The sequence below is a fragment of the Vidua chalybeata genome, chromosome 13, assembly GCF_026979565.1.
Source record: "Vidua chalybeata isolate OUT-0048 chromosome 13, bVidCha1 merged haplotype, whole genome shotgun sequence".
NCBI lineage: Eukaryota > Metazoa > Chordata > Aves > Passeriformes > Viduidae > Vidua > Vidua chalybeata.
In genome coordinates this window covers 15,365,082-15,386,091 of record NC_071542.1, presented here as the reverse complement: position 1 = coordinate 15,386,091, position 21,010 = coordinate 15,365,082, and positions in this window count along the sequence as shown.

Below are 21,010 nucleotides of genomic sequence, written 5' to 3'. Positions count from 1 at the left end.
AAAGAGAATTTGACTTAAAGGCACGCTGACAACTGGTTTAAAATCTTGAGTTAATTTGGTGTCAAAGTAATTTTTTTAATAAAACTTGGGGGTTTCGTTAGAGTGACGAGAGAGTGAGAGATTTGTTAAATTAAAAGAGAATTCATTATTCCCAGCCATTACTGAAAATACAAACACAGCCTGGTTGCGTTAGAGCAAATGAAATTGATTTTAAACAAAACTGAACCTGACCATTTGTGTTTCACTGCCTGCTCTGTAGCACTGACAGCCACCCTTCTCCAAGGTGGGCTGGCCTCTCCAAACTTCACTTCTTTGACAGAATTAAGTATTAATCTGGCCACTTTTAGAGAAAGCCGAATGATAACCCTTTTGCTCAGACTGTCTCAGCTGATTAAGTCTTGGTTCCAAAGTGATTGGGAAGACAGATGAGGGTGACAAGCTTTTGTCTTGCTGAGATCTTCATGTTCAAAGTCTGCAAATGCTCATCTCTCTCTTACCACTCCTGTTTCTCCATTTAAGCAGACACAAACCTAAACAACAAACCTGAAATTTAGGAACGGAACAGAAAGCTCTAGCTTTTCTCTTCCCCAAAGCCTTTCTAAATATTTCTGGCATGTTTTTCTTAATCTGCCACTTGACGCTATTCCTTTCCTGCTAAAAGATATTAAGATACAGGTTTTGTTGTTGTTTGTTTTTCATGAAAAACATACTATTAGATCTATTTGCATAGAAAACCAACACAGAAGTAAAGGCAGAGTGGGGGGTTGCTAAATGCTGATGAGAGCTGAGGCATATTAACCAGGTATGAATATGCTGCTCTATTCTCTGGCTCTGAAATCATTGCTAACAGGCTTCAAACCTGCTCTCTCACGGCCTATAACACAGACAGAGAGGTGCAGAGGAATGTAATTAACTCCTCATTGGCTCTTCCTTGCCTCTGTAGCTGCATAAGGAAGGATGGTGTGAGACTGATTCAGTTATTCCATTAAAAACAAAAAGAGATGGTGAAATGAAACCTTTCCTGGCAGGTGTTTCCAGGCCCAGAGTGCCCCTTCAGACCACACAGGGACACGAGCCCTGCTCAGGGGGTGCTGTGAGGCAGCAGTGGGGCAAGTGGAGAGGCAGCAGCACTGTGGGGCATGTGGGTCATGCAGGACAAACCTCTGGCTTGGTAACCCTACCAGCACCTTATCCATCTCTTCTCGGCCTCCTCCTGCACAAAAAGAGAGAGATGGTCGAGAGATGGTCAAGAGATGTTATCCAAGGCCATGAAAAGAGCAGTCAGAGGAATTTAGAGGAACTTTGACATGGCTTAGTTTGAGCTCTTGGCACTCTGCTGGCATAACAAATTCAGTGGCCATTGCATCAAAAGAGCTCCAAGGCATCTTGAAACCTTCATCAAGGCCAGGCTTGCCCCTGACAGAAGTGAGAGCTATGCTCCCCACCTGTGACACTTCTCACAAGCAGATACAATCACTCCTGACAGGGAATTTCACAAAATATTTTCTGTCGGGCACCAGCACCTTTTTAAATATTAACTGGTGAGATCTGCTGGCTGCCTCTCTGGAATCACCATCTCTGGTACTGGTGATCCCAGCGTGGCAGCAGAACTCAGCAGCCAAACCCTGCCTCTCAGCCAGTGCTTGCAGATGTGGATTTTAATTAAAAATATTTAATTTTCAGCTCTGAGTTCCATTTGCTCTACCTGGCATTACATTTGTGGTGCTCATCACACAGACCGCTGCAGTGTTGCTACGGGGAAAGCTCAAGCCTATAGCAGCTCCACCAAATGGCCCTGCTGAGCCCTATTTTGTGTTCAGCCATAACAACCAAAATAGAGCTGAAAAAAATGAAAATCATTTGTGCCTCAGAACCTACCTTATACTGGAACAATTCCCTCAGAGATCAGCAATATGGAAAAAGCACCTTTCTAGTCCCACCAAGACACATCCCTGTAGAATCTCTTTATTGTTTTTCGTCTGCAGGAGGCTGAAAACTCTAGGCATTGCTCACTTCTAGGGGAAAAAAGTTAAATTTAAATTGGCACCTCAGGCTTGTATCACATTCCCATCTCCAAAGCTCACCTCATCCTGTGGCCATTCTTTCTTGAGATGAGATGCTGCATTCCCAGAGCTCCTGCATTTTCCCAGGGTGGACCTCACATGGTCCAGTGGGACCTTCCATAGCTCCTTCATTGTCCTATTTTCCTTGTAAAAAAAAGTTTAGACAGTTGTTCAGTGAAAAGTTGCTGTTTCACTTTTTATTACTCATTACTTAATTTACCTCTTTTCAAGTTATTTAGTGAGTAGCTTTAATTTGTAAATATTTCCACTAGTAGGTTTCTACATCTACAGACATGTAATCCTTAACTGAACATTGTATAACAGGATTTAGTGCAGGTCCTACTCATAAAAAAATGTTCTACCTTTGTCCTCTGATTGCCCCCTGCAAACAACATACAGAGCATTCTTCCATAGATAAACACTTCTTCAGAATTCAGCAGGGAATTTTTAGCATTTTGGAAATTCTACATTATGGTCGATAAATAACTGAAAACCTATTTTGAGTTTACTGTTTAGGTCCCAGGTTTTTAGGGAAGCACATGGAAAAAAAGAAAGCAAGAAAACAACTCCAGGGCAAATAAGCTTCCCTATGTTAAATATCCAAATATAAATACACTTTGAGGATTTTGATGTATTTCTAATTATTATGAATTTTGATTATGGGAAATATTTTGAAATATTATTGCACTTTTAATGTCCTGTTTTACCTCCAGTTAGGAGGTTTATGAGAGAAATAAGGAGTCTTACACCCTCTAAAGAAACTCCTGTTACAGGGCATGTCCAAGTCAGTGGCTGCAGAGCCAGGGAGAGCTCATCCCCAGAGAAAGACTTTGTGAACTGTTTGTGGGAAGGACAGTACATGGTCGTATGGCACCTGATGCAAGGGAGGCATGACATATGACCCTTACTGCAAATGGAAAAATAAACATCAACAAGACAGATTGAAGAACACATCAGAAACAGTAAAAATAAAGTTAAAAATAATCTCTGATAACATTTAGCCTGGAGTGCTTTTCGCTTTGTTATTCTATATTGACAATCCCACCTACAAACGGGTCTCTAAGACTTTTTGACTTGTAGACAGCCTGGTTTGCTCTGCAGACCCCAATGTATCCATTGTCACCCATGGGAGGGCCCCAGGGCCTTTACTATGCTGCATCTTTGGGGACGGATCAAATGGCTCCCAGACGAGAACAGAACCAGACATTTTCTAACCAAATACCTCTCAGGTCACTGAGCAATGCTCTGGTGGCTCTGCCTCGCCAGCAAATGCCCACGCTGAGGCACGTCAGTGAGCAGCTTTGCCTGAGGAACCTTCCTGCCTCCTCCAGGCTTTCTGTGCTGATGGCAGGAGGGACGTGTGCCCTGCTTTGGCCAGTGCCAGCACGGGCCAGCGAGCCCATGAGAAACCTCTGACACAGGCTGAGATCCCCGTCTGTGAACTGGGGCACTGGCAGCACACGCTGAGGTTTTGACCCACCAGAACCACTGCTGAGGTGGTGAGGAAGTGAGTGGAACTTCCACTATATGAGGAAATTAGAGAAGGTGCAGCTGGCTGGGGGAGCAAAGGAGGAGCAGAAAAGCTCCCCTGATTGCCACAGCTCCACAGTCACTGCTGGTGAGCACTACCAGCCATGGCAGGGCACAAACACAAGACTGAAGGAGTTTCAAACTGGGCTTGGGGATGAATTGCACCAGCCTGTTGCTGCTCTGAAGTCCCAGACACCAGAGCCCCTGTGCCAAATGTTGTAAAGCCTAAACAAAGCCCAGTCCCTGATTACAACAACTTACAGCCTTGGGACATGCAATTATTCATTCAGATGAAGCTTTGTGTCAAGAGCTACCAGTTTACAAGACAATTGGGTATTGCTGCAGATGACTGCCACAGCAAGGACATTTAGGAAATCTCTCAAAATCACCCTGTGAGTGCTGCCATAGGATCCAGAGCACAGCTGCTTCATCATTCCGTTCCAGGCTGTCATGTCGAAGGATAGCAGAATAATGTCAGGTAGTTTCTGCTCCATGGAAATGGGCTGAGTTACCTCCACAGGGGGACAAATCTCTTCTATAGCTGAACCAGCCAGGTTTTGCAGGACTCCAAACCCTCATCCCCAACCATCTCACGTGACAGACTGGACACTGGAAGTTACACGTCCCGTGCTCCACACTACAGGATGCCACAAAGACCCTCTGACAACCACTGCTAGCGTTTCTTTCTTTGTATCTTGAAGAGTCCACCAAAAGTGATGGACTGTGAGGGCAAAGCTTGTCAAAGGACACTTTCCTATCCCTTCAAAGTAGCTCCAGAACATGAGCAAAGATGAACTGCCCAAGTCCCTCTACATGAAACTCTCCAGGCTGATTGCCAAAAATCCTTGAAGCAGTCAAAGAGAAGTATATCAATGTGTCAGATGTAGAAAAACATGTCAGAGTAAGAACATTCCCCTTCCCCTTCACCTCTTGCCTGCCTCATCACAGCCAGTGGTTGCAGCATCTCTCCTTCTTCCTCACCACCCATGGCATGAGGAACAGACCATGTACCCAGCAAACCCAGGAAAGGGCAGCTCCTGTCCAAATCCAAGCAGTTTCTCCTACCCCAGTCAGAAATGGCATGAGTTTATGGTAATGGTCTTGTTGCATGAACTTGTTCTCCAAACAAGGATCAGATTGTCATCAGACAGAAATGGAAAAGGGTCAACCTTTCCTGCCCTTTCTGCACATAACAATTCCTCCTTTCAGGGGGGAATGACTTGAAAGCTCCAGTTATTGAAGCCTGTTCTCCACAGAGTGACACCTCCAGATCCAGACTCCTCCTCTCCCTTTTTTAGGCTGTGAACTGTCCTTGGTGTTTTGGCCAGGCCACTTCTCTAATGCAGCTTCTGTCTTTAGGAAAAGAAAAAAAAAAAAGGGGGGGGGGAGGGGGATTAAAAAAAGAAAAATCTGCGCTTTTTTGGGGAAAGTTCTGCAAATATTGAATGCCTCCTCTTTCTTTTTTCTTTCTATTTTTTATATTTTTCCCCTTCTTACATTCACACAAGCAGAACAACAAGAGGGTCCTCTGATGAATGTGGCAGATCGCCATGGTTACGGTTCAGAGATGCAGCAAAAAGCAATTATGGTGGGACAGAGTAGAGAAAAAAAGGAACAAAAAAAAAATAAGAGAGAAATGCACCTCTTTGTCAGAATTTCAGAACAGCTGTAATAATACTTCTGCACCCCAACCACTGCAAAGTAACTGAAATATTGTGGCATGCTAAATGCCAACGCATTAAATACCAGGATTTCAATGTCACATTATTTAAAAAGACAGGAAGCATTAATTTCCAGCTGCACTTTCAGCTTGTTAAGTCATCTAGGGGGAATAGGGAAAAAGGAGCAAGTCCATGGCACAGGGCTTCACATTTTGAGGTGTGAAATAAAACACTGTTCAGCAAGGCAGTGGAATGCACTTGTAACAGATTTAATCTGACAGCAGCTGCGGTTTCCTATTTAAGCTTTGTGTGATTTATTTTTCCCCTTGGTGTTTGAGCTCCTGGAAGAGACAGCAATGCTCTCCTGACCTTTCCCAGTCGGAGGATCTCAGAACTCTTCACCCCCATGCACTCAGTGTTGCTTGCCTGTGATGGGCAGGGGAGCTGGGCTCTCCCTGTCCTCACAGAGTGGGTGAGACTTGCTCAGGTCTGCCCTACCAAGGGCCACAGGTGGTTTGTCTTGGTTTGGGCTTCTGCAGTGACTGGAAGAAGAAGGAAATTCTCCTTTTACATGCTGTTGTTTTAATATTATATTGGAAATAAAAGCTGCATGTCACAGGTTGGGATTATGTGTCCCTAACATTTATTTCTCTGCAGCTAATAAAAGAGTAAGATTCACCTGTGCTCTCTCTCTCACTTGCACTTAATCTTGATGGTTTCCATCATTGGCCTTACAGATCTATTTTTGGTGATAACAGCAGCATAAAATATTTCCCTTCCTTTTCATACCTGTTGCATACTGCAGCCTCCAGCTGTGTTCTTGTCTTCTTGGCTATGAATCACACCAGAGATGAGATCCTGCTGGATTTTACACCATGGAAAGAGGCATAAGGTGAGAAATTACTAAAATGGATCTATCTCTCATCCTGTTCACCAAGATGTTCTGCAAATTGTAGTGCCAAAGGGTAGAGGGAATCATGAAAGGGACAAATGGTGCTGTGTTTGGTACACTTTGGGAGCAACAAAAACAAAGGATGGACAGAGTAATACAGTGATGGATAGACAAAACAGCCCAAACAGGACAAAAACTAAACACTTCACAGGTTATTTACCTCTTTTCTGAATGTTTCCCTCCAGATTTGTTTCCTGTCTCTTCACAGAGAAGAGCTCTCAGGTTAAACATCCCAATTCCAGCTTCCATCTGAGCACAAGAGCAAGCTCCTCCATCCAGCCAACATTGACTCAGTCAAAGGACTGAGACAAAAATTAGGTGTCCCCATCATGGCAGAGGTCCACTGTTCCTCTCTTCTTCTTTCTGTTATATTATGCCCAGCAAAATTGAAACTCCAGACTTGCTTCCTCACAAAAGAAATCCCAGAAAACCTGTGCATAAGAAGAAGACACTAAATTTGAAGGAAAATGAAGTATTGCCAAGTCTTGTGGTTATATATCACAAGTCTATTGATATTTTGACTTTTTAAATTGCTTTTTATAGCGCTGTCTTCTAAAATCAAAAATCATCATGAACCTCTTACGAGAACAGCAGAGAAATCATGAATAATAGAAAGAAGGGACTGCTAAAGGTTTAGTAGTGAGAAGGAGCCTAAAAAAACCCAGAGCTTGAAATCCTCTTGCTTTTTAAAAGCAATTAATGATTTAGACAAACCTGTTGCAACTTCTCAACACGTATATATCCTGTTAGATAATGTATTTAGGAAGGACTGGGGTTTCACAAAAAATTTGTCATAGGAGAAAAGCTCTGTGGAGTGAATTTGAGAACTAATATTGCATGCCATGCCTTTTCTGACTTCTGCAAGAGCAGAAGTCTCAAGGGCTAAACGAAGCTCCAAAATGAATGCTCCTCTAAATGCAGCATTTGGATGCACAGGGAAGCTGTGGTGCCTCAGAGAATTCCCCTGCTAATGCATCCTCAAGGCTTTTTTTCTCTCAGCACTGGAAATGTAAATCTGAAAACAAACAGTAAAATTTACCTCCAGTTTAATTTTGCATTGAAAAAAAAAATTAACAAATAGCCTCAGTTTCCCTAGGCAACTAAAAAAAATGGGGTGTTTAAACCCATCAAAGCATTTTCCTATACATAAAATTGAAAAAGAAAACAAAAGGCCATTGGAAACTCTTTTCAAATTAAATTCAATTTTGATCCAGAATCACTTCAATTTTTAAACTCTCAGAGGAATTTTCAGCAACCCATACTCCAGGAAGGTGGGATTGACCTTTCCCTTGACAATTCACACCTTTGGAGATTTGGTTTCCAATTAATTTTCTCCTTTATCAGAGCAGTTCCAAAATCAGAGGTACCCTGCCTAAGCAGTGGGGCAGGTTGGATGTCTCAGCCAACCTGGGGCTTCAAGAGTGTGGTACATGGGCAGCAAACATCAGAGCCAAAGCCAGTGATGAGGTACCAAGCAGAAAGGGTGGCAAGACAGGTGAAACAAGCTCAGTTTCTGTGTGAGACTTCAGGTGAAAGCTGAGACTGTTTGCAAAAATGTGTCAAATTATGAGAAAAAAAAATAAGGTCTGAAAAAACAAAGGCTGGAAGAATAAACTGTTTTAGGAGTTTCAAAATCCACTTCTCTTTCCAAAAGAGGTTAGAGAGCAAAGCCTGGAAACCTGAAAAGTGAGTGATGTAGGAAGCTCTGGTTTTGAACATGCTGATGTTTCTTCCCAGCCCCTGAACCAACCATGGGGAGCTCCAAGAGGGAAGGATCATTAAAGTGAATGAATGCCAAGCTGCAGATGCAGACCCAACCCTGCAAGGGGCTGAATTACCCCAAAGCAGCAGGATCTACAAGCACATGGAGCCATTTCTATCAAACACCCTGTGCCCAAATGGGGAACTCCCTAGAGATGGAAAGCAGATCAGAACAGCCAAAAGTGCCCCAACCCTCTGCAGCAGCGAGTGAGTGCCATTGCCAAGGCATCTTTTGTGCACTCGACATTTATATGAGAGAAGATAAAAGAAGGAAATTTAAAACAAAGGTTTCATTGCAGATTGCTACTTTCTCATTGCTTTATTATTTGTTATTTGCACATGTCAGCTAACTGGACTTGCAAATAGCCTTAATTAGAAATGCAGATTTCACTGGGCCAGAACACAGTGGACACTTTCACTCCAGCAATCCTGCTGGGAAAACACATGACCAGTTTGCTAAGAAACAGACTGAAAGTCAAAGTTAGCTTCATTTTTAGGCCTGTTCATAATCCAGCAGCTGTGAATAATTCTTCATTCTTAAAGAATTTAATTGAAGAACTATGTTTCCAGGAGAAATTCCCACTAAGGGAGATCTGCAGCTCCTTGTAGGGGTTGTATGCGTCGAGGTAGAATCAGACATGACCAATCCTGAACTTGAGAGCTGCGACCAGAAAACCAGTGTGCTGTCTCAGACCTGACAACAGGCTTCAATAATTGAGAGCTTGTGTCCCTGCCCACAACTGAGATTAGCGTGTCAAAAAAAAATGTATTAACTTTCCTCACGTCCCTTGGCTTACTTGTTACTAACACTCCTCCTAAGAGTGAGACTTCTCCCTCTGAACTTGATGATACATCTAAGCATGATTACACAAAAGCTACCAGTTACTGGAATAAATGGCCATTTAAAATCCTTCTGGCCATTTGATGTTTTGCAGGTGATTTCTTTGAGATTGGCCCATTGCTTCTTTTGATTTTAGCAATGCATAAAATCCTCCATGTATTACTCAAGTTGTGACTTTTCCCAGCTGCTGCTTTGCAATCATTACCAAGTTCAGAAGCAAGCAAAAATGGAAAAAAATAAGGGATGAAAATAAGATGTTTCATGTCATCACACACACTTCATTATAAAAGGACACTCACCATCAGGATGAAAGCTCCAGTCCACCACCGGCTTCCAGGCAGAAGATCTTTCTGTTCTAGTCCTGGGCATCAGGTGACAGAGCTGCAAGATGGGTCCACAACACAGTGAAGTCCACCTGAAGACCAAATCTGGAAAATTAGCGCTAATAAAGAGGCTGTAGAAATATATGTCTTTAAAAACAAAAAAAGTTTGCTTGAAATGACTGGCTTTGGATGTGCATATGGGGGATATTTTTGCTTTTTTTAAAGTGTTTATTAATCGTAGTGACTTTGTCCAGTGTTCACTGAAGAAATGTAAATATTTCACTAAAGACAAGGATAAAAAATATGCAACAGGTTTCAAATAAACCAATAAACACATGGACCTGAGAGGAAATATGGATATGCATCCAAAAAAATCTGGTGTGAAGATCAAGCCCATTCTCACAAACTCACAATTATACAGAAATCATCATCTCCACTGGCAATGTTCTATGGGTTTGTGAGTGGCAAAAAAAAAATTAAAAAAAAAATAAAAATTAAAAAAAAAATCAGCAATCAGCTCAAAAGGATGCTATCATGGTTACAGAAGGCCACAACTTGATCCCTAGACATGTCACAGCAGTCTTGTGTGACCTGGGCAATCTGGTCAGATCCATTTCAGGAGGAGTTAACCCTGCTGCATCTCCAGCTCCTCAGACAGATATTGCAGCCCACACTGAGTTCCCACAGCAGAGGTGTAGACAATGTTTTGATGCTCTCAAGTAAAACTAAAATTCAGGTGAGAACTGGTATCCTGAGTTTATCTAATTTGCACTTGAGTTGATATAATTTTGCAGTCATGAATCAGAGTTTTAAATGTAATGGACTGAATTTCAGACCTGAACCTGGTCAATCACACATTGTAAATGTGTCATTTAATGCAACAACTGTGAGAAGAGTTGGCAGGTGGACAGAGGGTGAGAAGAAAATTAGCAAATCTTCTAAAAAAAGAAAAGGTACAAGACTTTCAGCACAGAAAAGAGAGCTGTGAGAGAAAGCTCAAGGATCCAGAGTGGCCTTCATGCTCCAAAATACATCCCCTTCCACAAGGCTTTGAAGGAAATTTCTGACTTTGAAACTCCCCAATTATTTATTACCTACATTTGTCAGTCCAGGGAGGTCTGTTGAGAGGATGTGCTTGCTCCAGAACTTGGAAAGGAAAGAACAGAGCAGGAGAAGGGAGTGCAGCGAGCACTGGAAATGCACAGACACGTCAGTGAAATCCTGACCTTCCTGACAGCTCCCGGCTGCCCGGCGGAGCCGTGTCAGGGCCAGGACTTGCACGTTTCAGCCTCTGCATCGCCTGCAGCACAGCAGCAACTTCTTATAATCACTGGATTCTGTCTTTTCACTGCATCACAATGGCACCTGGGTAGATATTTTTAGAGGTAGAGAAAGGGAACCTCAGCTGTGGAGCTGCTCAGTTCAGGTTAAATGGAAATAGTTTTGTTTATTATAACTCAGCTTCAATCCAAAATCCACCAACAACTCAACTACTCCTCTCTGCTAATGCAAAAAGTAAGGGGTTAAACATTTCTTCCCTTCAAGTCAATGAAAAAACTCTTTTTGCCTATGGTGGGAGTAAAATGCCATTAAAGTTTTCTAATACTACTTCTAAGAAAAGGTTTGGGTGGGAAGGATAATTGTTGAGAATTTTTTTTCTGTGATATCTTACATTGACTTACTGTCAGAACTATTGCACTGTTACAAAATATTTTCCAAAGTCTTGCAATAAAATGTAGCTGGGGATGTAAATAAAACATATAACTAAGTTTGTGACTTTCCAATTTAGAAATGGCAAGGAGGCCTCAGCATTTCAGAGAAATGTATAAATTTGTATCACAGTACTTATTATCAGGTTATGAACTGATTTTATCTTTATAAGTATCTCCAATGTATATACACCACTAAATTTCAGAAAGTATCAGGTCTAGGTGAGGGTTTTAAACAATGTTTTTTAGATATTTCAATTCACTTAAATTGTTTCAGTGGTGCTGATGCATCTTGGGTGTTTTACAGGGTCAATTTTACAGGGAGAGAATTTTATGTGAAATGAGGAAATTTTAGACACTGGAAAAATATGAGCAGCCACTAGTTAACATCAGTGGTAGAAACATGACTTCAAAAATGTACTCAAGAAACCAAAAATCTCCACAAGAGTCCAATGGATATTACATGAAATGCAAGTGGAACTGGCTATGAACAGCTGAAGAACTTCTTTACCTCAGAGTCCAGGACCATGACATTTCAGGTTGCTCATGAAAATCCATCAGGTCAAGGTCTCCGTGGGACATCATTTAGCATTTTCAAATGTTCATTTGACAAAGTTCTGAAAAATACTGTCCAAGCTTAATCAACTGAATGTGTAAAGGAAAAATCTAAATTACACTCTAAAAACTATTAATTTCTATGGAATGTGCCAGCAAACCTGCAGAGTTCTCTCTTTGAACAGGACCATGAGCTCTGCCCTGGCTGGTGATCAGTAATTCTCTTTTCCCCCTGTCTGGGAGCATCCAGACCCATTTCTTTTCCAGGAGCTGTTGCAGATCTCTGAAGTCTCCTCTGCCACCATCCCCTGCTCCCAACATGACCCTGCAAATGAGCCCCAGCAAACATCCAAGTACACAACTCAGGCAGGCAGACAACACCAACATGTGGAGAAACTCTAATTTCAAGGGAATGTTGAATTTCTCCCAACAGGAGATGCAAAGCTCTTCTCTCAGCTACCAGACACATTAATTCTATCACACTAGAAAATCCTCCATTAGATTCATAAATAAGAATTAGCCAACAATAAACTATCATATCCATGTGTGTTAATATCTTTAAAATTCACATGATTTTGGCTATCTTCCTGTCTCTAGCCTTACATTTACTTCTGTGATTTCAGTGTTTCAATATTTCACAAGGAAACCCAAAGTAAATCTGAGGTTTCAAACAAACTATGTTATTGCATTAATGACGTCTGTAAAAGTTTCTTTTCAGCAAGACAAAAAAACCAAGCATTCTTTCCCTTAGGTCTCCTCAGTGAAGCAGGAAGGAAAGTTTACAATAATGAAGCATTTTTGCTTCAGTGTGGCTTTTCCAAAACCCCAACACCTGATATAAGGCACCTGGCCATGGATTGCCCAAGGCCTCAAAGTTTTACTTCTAAAAATGAACATTAAATGTCAAAGCCACGTGATCATGCAGCTTTTTCAAATTTCCAGTTTAATCTAAAACTCTGTCATTAAGGTGGCATACTTGCATAAATTTGGTCCCTAGATATTAGAACCATAACAGGTATCCAACTCTTTTTTCAGAAAGGTGACCACACTTGGACGAATTTTCAAAGTGTACTTTCAAGCTTGTAATTCAGATATTCATGGACTTGATCTAGTGGTTGGAGTAGGTGAAATAACCCTTAAACAGTAAAGGACAGTGCAAAAAACCAAAACAAACTAAAATCCAAAGACACAAGATTCAAACAACAGGTTCTGTTACCAAGTAGAAAATATTTTTTCTCCCCATTTCACACAAAGCCAGATGTGAATGTGTTAGGGATCTTGAGAAAGGGGTATTGGGCGACAACCATCCTTAACTACACTGGACTTGAAAAACTGGAGCAGAAAAATGGATTTAATCTAATTTTTGGCAGCCCTATTGGACTGTGTCTCCCTAAAGTTTTCTGTCCCCAGCCCTGACCTTCTCAGAGGTTTCCATCCATTTGGAAAGCATGGATAAAGCAGTGCTCAGCTCTGTAGTTTGCAGCACTGAACATTAGTGATGTTTCAGTTCACCAGGCTGCCCTTTGGTGGCTGTGGTGGTTGGGGAGGGAACCACTGGAGCCCTCCAAAGGTGAGTCACCCTCAGCTCCAAAGGATATAAATTCATTTCTCAGCAGCATTGCTTGAGAGAAAGTTTTGCCCCATGAAGTCAGTTGTTGGATTTTCAGACAACAGGCTCCCCACCTGGGAGGGCAGCTGCTCTCAGCACTGGTATTTTGCTCTCAGCACTGGTATTTTAACTTGTGGAGGATGGAAAACATGCTAGCAGAGAGTTTGTTTTGGCCCCACAATACAGGGATGGCTGAGCTCTGCATCCAGCAGAAGCTTGTTGTTCCAACAATGGAAAGCGGAAGGGGGGAAAGAGATGAACTCAGAGCAGGCAGCACAGCAAAGCCAAAACACACATTGCAGACATTTCTGCTGTGGTGGGATGCACAGGTTAAGCCAAGTCAATGCTCTGCAAGTCTAAAAACTCACACTCCAACAAGCATCTGCCCTCGGTAGACCTGGGCAGAGCAAAGGTTTTTACTCTGGCAAAGTGACCAGTTGAGGCAAAGTGCGAGGTTTTTAATAAGTTGCTCCTAAGAAGATTTAATATCATATTTCCTCCTCTGCTGCATTCCCCTCTCACAGCCTACCCCTCCCAGGAGGCTGTGCAGAGTTCACTCATTTGGCTGAGAGACAAAGGAAGAGGAGGGTAAAGAGCAACTGAGGGACCAGAAGATGAGAGAGGTGGGAAGGCAATGGGGGCAAAGAAAAATGCTCTACCAGGGATGCAAGGGAGCTACTGAGGGCAAAGATGACAGAGAGATCACACAGGAGAAACCACTGGCATTAGCAGGTTGTCCTCCCCCAACTCCACACCACTGTCACAACATGAGGATGTCTGGAGCAAGTCCCTCTGGAAAACGCAGGCACTCACCCGTGGCAGAATCAGAGAGCTGCTTGGTTGTGGCTCACCTGGCTCTGTCAGTGGGAGCAAATCCAGGTGTGTGCAGCCCTGACAGATGCAGGGGGTGTAAATGGCCAGGGGCTGTGTCCAGCTGCTGGCTCAGCTGCAGGCAGGGGGAGGATTGTCAAAGCAGCCCCATCGAGCAGGTCAGCACACCGGAGCATGTGCCTGCTCCATTCCCCTGTGGAAGCACAGAACCAGCAGTGCCCTTGGACCAGGCTATCCCAACCTTTCCCTTCCCTACCTGAAGCTCAAGAGAGATAATTAAAACAGAACAGTGTGTTTTTTTTCCTTCTTCCTCCTCTTAACAAAGAGTGTGAGTTGAGCCTTAGAAATATAAGTTTATTCACCCCAAACACAGAGGACAGGACTGTGTGCATTAGCACTGCACATACTCTGGATTTTATACCTCACTTCCTTCTTTCCCTTTGCTCCCTCTCACTCTCCTTCCATGCTTTCCACTGAAATCAGCCCTCCTTCTCCCTCATCCTCTCTCAGAACCTTCACTTTGTCCTCCATGCTGTTACCAAACCTGACCCAACATCCCAGCATAAGCTGAGTTCAAGCTAAAGCACTCAAATATACTACTGTGAATTGGATGCAAACTCAAGCCTGGGAATTCTGCACATCCTCCATGTATTTAGCTTGTACAAACAGCAGTAGATATTTCTGTCCCTTCTACACAAGCACACACATGCTCCTGCTGCTCCCAACCCTACAGGCATTCCCCAAAAGCCATCTAAAATTACTGCAAATGCAACACCACATTATGGCTTTTAAAAAATTTTAAAAAAAGGAGTAAATAAAATAAAACACTAAAAATAAAATAAAATAATAAAATAAAATAAAAATAAAATAAAATAAAATAAAATAAAATAAAATAAAATAAAATAATAAAATAGTCAAGCCCTGGTGTACCTCCAGAGAGGAAAGCATCAGATCTCAGCTGGTAAATAAGATGTTACTGTGAAGCTTGTAAAGCCAACGTTATTTCTTCTTTGTAAAGGCTCTACCTGCATAACATGAAGGGGGCTCAGTGACAGACACATTAAAACACCATTAAACTGTGAAATAGAACACAGTGTGAAAATAGATTTAACCTTCACAGCATATTGATCTCTACCCCGCGCTGTGCCTAAGTTCTTGGACAACTGTTTTATAATAGGTTTTACTTATTTTCCTGTTGCTATTCTGACTTCCTCAGAGGAGGGTGTTATTTCTAAAAGCTCCTGACAGCTAAGGGAAAAGTGGGCTTGTTTCTTAGTCATCGCTCAGTGCTCAAGCCTTGCTGCTGCCAGCTGCTCCATAAACAGAAATCAGTTTTGTGCAAGTGAAGGATGGGTCTGGGCAGCAGTGATTGCAGTGGGATGGGAGGAGGAGGAAGGGGAAGCGGAAAGGGAAGAGGAGACGAGCTGTGTGCAAGGACTCTGCTGAACAAAACTCTGCAGGATGCAGGCAACCAGGCTGAACCCAAAATGCCTCCTGGAAAGGACAGTGCCAAGATTTATTTAAGCCTGCAGGGACACGGACTCTGTTTGTGAAGATAGGTAAAATAATTGTGCACACATCTGCATATTCAGACGGGAAATCCTTCTGATGAATTGGCTGCCACAGATCACACTGCTGCCAGCCAGTCCTTAGACTTTCACTGGGAGACAGGGATTTCTCACAGTGATGAGTTATGCCACAGGACCTCTGACCTGCCCGTCACCTCCCTCTGACCATTCATCCATCTCCCAGAGCCTTATGCTAAGAGTTCAAACCCTTTCAAATGACCAGGTATTTTTCTCTTTCACATCAGTTCAACAAAAATGTTCCACCCGCCTCTCCACTAGGATGTCCTTTCTGACCACCCCAAAATAAACCCAGCCGGAACACAGGACAGATAATGTCCAGCCACTTCCTGTAGCCCTGAACAAGGGTTTTGTAACATCCATGCACAAAGTAGATAAATTTTTGGAAGTGTTGGAGGGGTTGTATTTACGGAAATATTTCTGATGCCTTCCCCACTGTGGTCATCTGGCAAATTCTGGCTTGGCTGGAGATCTCTAAACACATGTGAAAGGGAGGCTGAGCCCATCCATCAGATATCTCTGACATGCTGCACAGAAATCAAACCTCTACCCTGGCTGCTGGGCACGGCTGAAGCACCCCTGGAGCAGAGTGTTGGATCCGTGTACCCAGACCTTGCCAGTAAATTAGCACCATACCAGACACGTTTGCACGCACGGTTCATGGGCAATTTGCAAATTATCTGTGAGGCGACCGTGCAACTGCCACAGAGGTCACCACTCAGCAAGGGTGTCCCGGGCTAATTTCAGAAAAACAGCATTGACTTCAGCAGGACTGGCATGGTGCTCACTGAATTTAAGGCAAATGCCCACTGAAAATCTCAGTATACTTCCCCCTCTGGTTAAGTCATCCAGTTTTCCATGACATCGAGCATTTGGGTGTAGCATGGATGCCAACCATTCCCCAGAAAATCTGCAGTCAACCAAAATGTATGACAATGTTAAATTTATCTCATACACCTGAACTCTAATAATAAGGGTAAAAAATGGACAAACTCACCTTATAATCTGGCAATAGGAAGAATTGTTTCTCATAAAAATTTCTGAGGTTTTTACAGGAATGTCCTGTTTTGAATTACCTTAATCCAAGTCACACTGTGATGATGGAAATGACTGAACATGTGAGAAAACAGAAAATAATTTTGGAAAGAGATTCCCTGCAAAGAAGCCTAACACTCTGCATGTGCAATAGAAAAGTTGCCAAAATCCCACTCCACAGACCCCTCACTTTCTGAGCACGTTCATACCTTGCACCCCTGGGCCCTGCCTCTGGTGGGCAGCAGCCCTGCAGAGCTTCAGAGGACAAAATCCCCCAGAACCCCTTCCCTCTGGGGAAGGAAGGAGCTGGCAAGTGGAAAAGGGGTAAGACTGAATTTTCTGTTGCATGGGGTAAGCCAGGAACAAGTGCTGGAATCATCCAGGCTCTGCTGGTACAAGCAGAACAATGGTGCCCTTTCTTCTACTACTATGCTCAGTGCTGCAGTGGAGGACAGAACAAGCCACTGCTGCAGAATGTGACCTGAGCAGGAGCTTTCTCCTGACTGATTCTATGAAAAGAGGTTCATTCAGAGTGTTCTCAGCAAGCTTTTAACTTAGAAATTTTCAGAAGCTTCTGTGCTGCCCCATGCCAGCCCTGGGCAGATGGGTTTTGGCTGCCTGACAGGAGCTGCATCACATCATGCTTTGGGCACAGGCACCTTTGGCTGGTTTGTGATGCAGTAAACTCATGTAGTTTGGGTCTTAATGGGTCTAAATTAAAGTATTTCCTCTCTCCTTTAGCGGATCTGGGCATGGGGTCTCCTAATCCTAACACTAGCAGAATCATTTCCATGGAACACTGTGTTACTGTGAGGAATCCTCTTTCAGGGCATCACCATCCTCTCAGCATTAGGGGCACCTAGTTTATCAGCAGCAAATTTGGCCACTGTTTATCCCTTTCACAGAGTTTTGAAGACTGATCCAAAACCTTTGAGCTCCACAGGCATTTGATTTCAGTGCACTTCAGGTGCAGCTCAAGAAGAACACCACTTTAGTACAGCATTGCAAGTGCAAAACCTCAACTGCTCATTGCTTTTTCATGCAGGGAAGTGGTTATATTTACCTACAGGAATCCTGACACTGTTTCTATTCCACTAAAGGAATCTACTTTCCCCCTGTGATTTAGAGAGGGCAAACACACTCTCACCAGCACAGCAGAAGAAGTTGTTTCCATTTTTGATGATGCTGGGTCAGAAGGACAAGCCACTCAGCTGTTTGACTTAAGGGGAGGCGAAAAGAAGAAAAGAAGACTTTCACCTTTCCCTATGCCTCGTCCATTCATGGACATTGCTACTCTGCTTACAGAAATTCTCCAGAAGCTTCTGTCTCATCAAACAGTGCCTTACACAGCCCACTGCTCCTATGGATCACAGGAGGGTGGTACAACCAGTTTACCCCACAAGCAGGACAAAATGTAAAAACAGTGCAAAGGGAAGTGGAGAGCTGAGACTAGGAAAGCCTGAATCAAAGTAATCCAGGCTGCTTTTTCTGCCACATACTTGCTCTGTGATCATGGACAAATGCTCCTTCAGGAAATGGCTCAAGTTTCTCCACTTGCCTTCTGATCAAAATATCAAAATCTTCAGGGTAGCACCTGAAGGTTAGTCATTGTGTTTGGATCTCAAAGTTTAATAATTTAATAAACCCATTTAACTGCAATCTCAATTGCAAAGCCTGAGATGCAAACACCTCATTCAAAACCATATTTTGAAGTCACAGTCACACATGGCTGTGGAAAGATGATGATAATTGTGACTGCTTACATCAAATGGTATTGCCCAAATTGGTATCATATCCTATTCAAAAGGTCTGAACAGAAATGTCTGGGCCATCACGGTAGAGTTAAAAACAAGCCCATCGAAAATGGATAAACAATTAAAAATGTATTGAAAGAAAAAAGAAAAAGAGAAATCATTCCTAATTAATTCTAGTGCCCTGTACAACCCCAGACTATTTGTAATCCTACAGGGAACATCTTTATTGATCTGGGGGACGCTGCAGCAGACTTCTGATGCTTATCTCAGCATAAAAATAGGCTCTTGTGATGAGCAGTGATTTAATTACATGACAATCACTGCTAACAATGCATGGCGAATACCAAAAATATGCAGAGCAAGAGTGGCAGTGATAAATGCAAGGGAATGGCATTGACTTTCAGTAAAGTCGTCTATTGCCAGAGCTGGAGGGAGACTTCACCCCCCTCCCAGCCCTTCTTCTCAGGTTGTAGCTGCTGTGTGGTTTCAGATACTCACTCTGGAACAAGCCGACCATGGGTAGACAGAAGATGGAGGGAGAAAGCAGACAGCCATGATCAAAGCAAAATTTAGCACACAAGTCACTGAATCTAACAGGCTTTTTTTGTCTGTAGGAACATATGCTCTTTCCACTGTGCATCTCCTCTTGAAAATGAGGATGAGAGATATTCTTTACTTTGGGAGGTGGCAGTACTGAGCAAGTGAAAAATACGTGCTTTAGCTGTGTACAGATTCAGGCCCATAAAATCAACTGACCTATCCCTGTATATGAAAACCCACACCTTTCTATCCCCTTATATGGAACCCAGACCCACACACCAAAGCAGCACAAAATCAAAAAAAGAGAAAAAAAATAGAAATCTAAAACCCAAGGTATCATGATAGTGAGAGACCAGTTAAATCCCATGTTCCACATACAGCAGCTAGGATAGAAGTAGCAGCATTTGCTCAAGAAACAGAAATAACTTGGTTTGTTTCTTTTCATGTGATCTCATTGAAAAAAACCACCCAGGGTAGAAATAAAGAGTAGTGTCACTAAGACATTCCCCCTTATATCCGCTTCTTACTTACTGAGTGTGAAATTGAAATATTCACCAGCATCTCTGAAGGCACTGTAACATTACTTGTGAGCAGACTTTGCACTGTCCTGAAGGCTTTTGGATCCTTTGGGACTGAAGGAGAATCAAGGCTGATCATGCATTTGGAAGTGGCAGGCCCAAGTCCTTAGGTTTTATCACCTTCAGTTTGTAGAAGACAGTTCAACATTTAATGTTTTATCCCACCATAAAAGTAACTTACCAAAATGCAGAGATCGAGAGCAAAAAAATTCATTCTTTCATCTGCTGAAAGTCTGATCACATCAAATCCAGCACAGAGGAGAGATTCCCAGCAAAGCAGTCCCTAGGTTCCCTGGGGAAGCATTCCTTAGCACAGGCTCCTTTCCCAAACCCATCCATCTATGCCCCAGATCACTGAGGGCCAGGGTTTTCTGCTTCCTTCTTGGACTGAAAGCCACTCTTTAAATGTGCTGGCTGAGCCACCCTAGCAGACAATAATTAAGAGTGAGAGGCAAGATCTGTTGACCATCTAAACATGACCCTGTAAGACTGAGGACCAAATGTATGTGCCCTGTCCATGAGACTGCCCCACCTTCCTTCTGCAAGAAGTCTTCAAAAGTTTAGATGGCTGGTTGCACTAGGACATCAGCACAAATTTTACACAAACAAGTCTTCCAGCTCTTTCTTTCTTCCCCTGCAAGAGGCACACCACCATGCTCAGCCAAGAGGGAATTTGCAGGTGTTCAATCCAACACGCAGGAACCCACTGGCAACATTCATTCACGTAAAATTTAACAAGAATCACCAGCCCTCAGGTTAAAGCCACGCTGAGAATTTGAACTCGTGCCTGCCCAGGTGCTGGTGCTGTTGCAAACACTGAGACCTGGATGCCATCTCCTGCTTCCCCATGCTCAGCTTCATGATTTATGTCAGATGAGCACATCGTTCATGCAAAACAAAATGACCCTCTAAATTCCCTTGAAATGCTGTGTTGTTTGTTCTCAGAAAAGTAGACTGAAAATGCTACAATGTTGATTTTTTTTTCACTCCAACGCTATTTCTAAATGCTGGTGAATATTTAAATTAATCATAAATATATCCTTTGCTCACATGTTCCTTGAGTTACTTAATTACTGCTGAGGGTCTTCCCTTCTGATAAATTCTCAGGCAGATACTTTGTCCCAAAATCCTATTTCACCTGACTTAATTTACCCAAATTCGAGAATGATTAAAGCACTCTATCTGCAACAAATCAACAATAATTTGGAGTATCTCAGCTTCCTTCTGAGCTGGTAACTCTTAGGATGCAGAGGAGCAGATACTCTTATCAAGCCTCTGTGAGAGTTACAGGGATAGATGCACCATGGCCCTGACACAGATAAAACAACACACAATATTAAAATCAGAACAGGATTCACTACTAACACATGCCATAGTCTCTAAAGCCAAAGCTAACGTTTCCAAAACAGTCTAACAGCTTAGTTAAAGGATAGAAAATCTAAAGGTTAAGGTTTGGTTAGAATGTATTTTGTCAATTTTTCAATTAAGGTATCAGAGAAGCCAAACTCCTTCCTGGTGTGAACCTACTGGTCTGATGGGAAAATAACTCCAGTTCCACTTATGGTAACGCCTGCAGAATCAGGCCCTCCAAAATAAAAATATAAAATAAAACATAGCCCCATGTAGAGCACAGGAAATTAAACAGCAAGCCTCTGTTTCTAGTGGGACAGCCCAATTCAGGG